Source organism: Pristiophorus japonicus, chromosome 23, assembly GCF_044704955.1.
Source record: "Pristiophorus japonicus isolate sPriJap1 chromosome 23, sPriJap1.hap1, whole genome shotgun sequence".
In the NCBI taxonomy this organism is placed as follows: Eukaryota; Metazoa; Chordata; class Chondrichthyes; family Pristiophoridae; genus Pristiophorus; species Pristiophorus japonicus.
In genome coordinates this window covers 60,160,976-60,164,668 of record NC_091999.1, presented here as the reverse complement: position 1 = coordinate 60,164,668, position 3,693 = coordinate 60,160,976, and the positions used below count along the sequence as shown (strand labels likewise).

Genomic DNA, 3,693 nt, shown 5'->3' with positions numbered 1-3,693 from the left:
ACTAAGCAAAATATAATCTGGTCATTATCACACTGCTGTTTGTGGGAGATTGCTGTGCACTAAATGATTGCTGCACGTTGTACATTACAACTGTGACCACATTTCACAACTTAATTCATTGGCTGGCAAGCGATTTGGTTCAGACTAAGGTAGCTGAAGGCGCTGTTTCAAGGCAAGTTTGTAATCACAAGAATACACAAACTGCATGATTGGAAATTAGGAATAGTTCGGTGCTTTTTATTAATTTCAATAAAAGTCCTGACTGAGATCAGCGCTCAGAATGGTCTATAACCTCCTGGGATTGTGCCTCTTACCCAGAGATCTGATGAAGTTACGGCTTTGCGTGACCCCGTCATGAGTGACCTGGCAGATGTAGACCGAGCCGGTGAACCATTCCTCGGCGGGGACTGTCAGCCGACTGGTCACCGAGAAGTTCCCGTTCACCTCAAATACGGGAGAGGTGACGGAGCCAGAATCCAGGAGTTGTCCACTCTCCAGCCAATTCACGGTCAGTGACTGTGGCCGGAAATCGATGATTGAACACACGGCGCTTGCATATCTGCTGCTGGTGATTTGTTCAGTAGAACTCAGCGTGAGGAGAACAGTTGGAGGGATGATGTCGCGTTCAGAATCTTCAAGAGAAGACAAATGATTGACATTGCTTGCAAAATCAATCATTAAGAAATGCAAAGTGTCCTTATATTTTAACAGGTTCTTCGCTGTCAGACGAACACTAACCTGGCATTTACAGAGAGCAGAACTGTGCACAGTCTTTTCAGTGTAATCTGCAGACCGGAACTGTGCATAATATTCTTAGTATGATCTGGAGACCAGAACGTTACTCAGTATTCCAAGAGTGATGAGGAGACCAGAACTGTAAACAATATTCTTAGTATGATATGGAGACCTGAACTGTGGACAGTATTCTAAATGTGATATGGAAACCAGAACTGTGCATAATATTCTAAGTATGATAGGGAGACCAGAACTAAACACAATATTTTAATTGTGATATGGGAGACCAGAACGGTGCACAGTATTATAAGTGCGATAGGGAGACCAGAACTATACACAGTACTCTAAGTGTGATATGGAGAACAGAACTGTACACAGCATTCTAAGTGTAATATGGAGATCAGAACTGTACACAGCACTCTAAGTGTCGTCTAACCAACATTCTGTACAAGTTGAACATACCTTCTCTTCTTATCACAGTTTGCCCTGTATCCCACATCACTAACCTAGCATTGTGATGGCCCAGACCGACACACCACGTCAAACCTCGCAGTAGATGGTGCTGCTGCACACCTCTGACTCGCTGATGGTTAACCGGCTCTTTATCTTTCTTCCAGGAAAGGCTGGTGATTTTATCTTTCTTCCAGGAAATGCTGGTGATTTTGGGGGAGTAGTCCATCGCCAAACAGCTGAAGCAATTTCTCCCTACTCAGCGCACTGTGACCTGGGCTCTATTCCATCCTATTGAATGGACGTCTCTTGAGTTTCCTCCTTCCTCCCACTCAATAAATAATCCGAATTAAATACCATTCCAAAATCCGGTTAATTGGAAGTTTCTCCTTAAAACGGTCCATTTCAATTCCCATTGTTGTTCTTGTTATATAAAAATGACCTGGACTTGGTTATAGGGATTCCATCTCGAAGTTCGAATATGAAGCAAAACCTGGCAACGTAGCCAATAGTGAGCATGATAGTAACAGACTTGAAGAGGAATCAGAGAGACGAGTGAAATGGGCCGGGACATGGCAGGTGCAATTTAATGCGGATAATTGAGAAGCGGTGCACTTTGGGTGGAACATGGAGAGGCAGTATCATCTAAATAGTATTGTTTTGAGGGGATACAAAAACAAAAATATCTGGATATTGCCCCCGAGTCAATATTACTAAAAATGTTCGTAAATGCTCACTGAAAGCCGATGTGCATGTGTTTGTATGTGGGGTTGGGGTTGAAGCCCAGATTCTCACAGAGACAGAATCCAGGTTCTCACAGGACCAGGCTAGCCGAGTGGTTGAGGCGTTGGCCTTAAAATTCAATGGGTTTTTCCCGCGTGAGTTCGTACCCAACTCCTGGTATTTCTTTAATTTAACACGGATTTCCTCCCATTCTGATCAATGAGACCGGATTTTCATCGGTTGAATCAGCAATATTCTCCAACAATGTGACACTCTGTACCGATAATGAAATGAAATTGTGAACTGTATCTGTGTCGCTCGGTCTCTGCCTCTCTCTCTCTTCAGAGAGTTGTGTATGTGTTTGTATGTTTGAGTCTTTGTCTCTCTCAGTCTGACTCAATCTGTCTGTCCCTGTTTCTCTGTTTGTCTCTGTCTCTCAATCTGTCTCTTTCTCACGGTGCCACGTCTGTTCCAATGGGATTCTCTCAGACTCTTTGCCTGACTGGCTCTCTCTTTCCCATCATTTCTGTCTGTCCATGCCTTTTCCTGTCTGTGTTAGTCCCTGCCTGTAAGCTGAGAAGTATTTCCATCATTTTCTGTTTTAGTCTCTATCGCTCTCTCTCCATCTGTCTGCTTGTCACTGTCTTTATCATTGTCTTTCTATCACTCTTTCCTTCTCTCTCTTCATAGATCACACACACACATCTCTGTATATGTATATGTTTGAGTCTTTTTCTCACTCAGTATGCCTCTCCTTCTCAGTCTCACACTTTCTGTCTCTCGTTGTCTCTATCTCGCTGTCTGTCTCTCCCTGTTTGTCGGTTTGTCTCTGTCTCTCAATGTGTCTGTCGACTTCTCATGGTGTCCAGTTCTGTTCACAGTGGCTCGATTCCTGTTCTGACAGAACTGGTACCCGTCAGTTCCTCATTAGTATAGTGCTGAGTATCCCCGCCTGTCATGCTGGAGACTGGGGTTCAATTCCCCGACGGGGAGGCAGTTATTTAAAAATGTAGAATGTTACTTCTGTTTCTTGGTAGAGATTCATATTAAATGTTCCAGAGCAATATCGAACGATAAAAATACAGGTAGAGGAGATTGCCTCGTTCAGATTTTCAGCAACGGAGAATTTTTCAGGAGTCTTTGGCCGACTGCTGCACAGACATGGATGACTGAGTTTTTTCTTAGGCCAAGTACGGACCACGTTCTCACAGGACCAGGATAGCCGAGTGGTTAAGGCGTTGGGCTTAAAATTCAATGGGTTTTTCCCGCATGGGTTCATACCCCACTCCAGGTATTTCTTTAATTTGACACGGATTTCCTCCCATTCTGATCAGTAAAACCGGATTTAAATCGGTTCAATCAGCAATTTTCTGCAACAATGTGACACTCTGAACCGATAATGAAATGAAATTGTGAAATGTATCAGTGTCGCTCGGTCTCTGCCTCTCTCTCTTCAGAGAACTAAGCATGTGTTTGGATGTTTGAGTCTTTGTCTCTCTCAGTCTGACTCACTCTGTCTGTCCCTGAAAGACACAGTAGTCGTGGCCGAGTGGTTAAGACGACGGACTCGAAATCCATTGGGTTATCCCGCCAGGTTCGAATACTGCCGACTACGATTCTCACCATTTTTCATTCCGGTTCTCTGCCAAACTGATCCTGAGATAGATGGAATAACGTCCCACACCTTTCAACACTGACATTTTATTCTCATTTTTATTAATCTGCAATATTCACGATACAACCGTTTCAAAAATCGCAAACATCAGTCAAAGTTGCGACAGTGAT

General features: G+C 43.7%; 1 non-coding gene across 1 annotated transcript; it reads left to right on the top strand.

The window, feature by feature from the left end:
• The first annotated feature begins 3,120 nt into the window (after positions 1-3,120).
• trnal-uaa (transfer RNA leucine (anticodon UAA)) lies at positions 3,121-3,202 on the top strand. Its single transcript has one exon. It is a non-coding gene; the product is annotated as a tRNA-Leu (tRNA).
• The last annotated feature ends 491 nt before the right edge of the window (positions 3,203-3,693 follow it).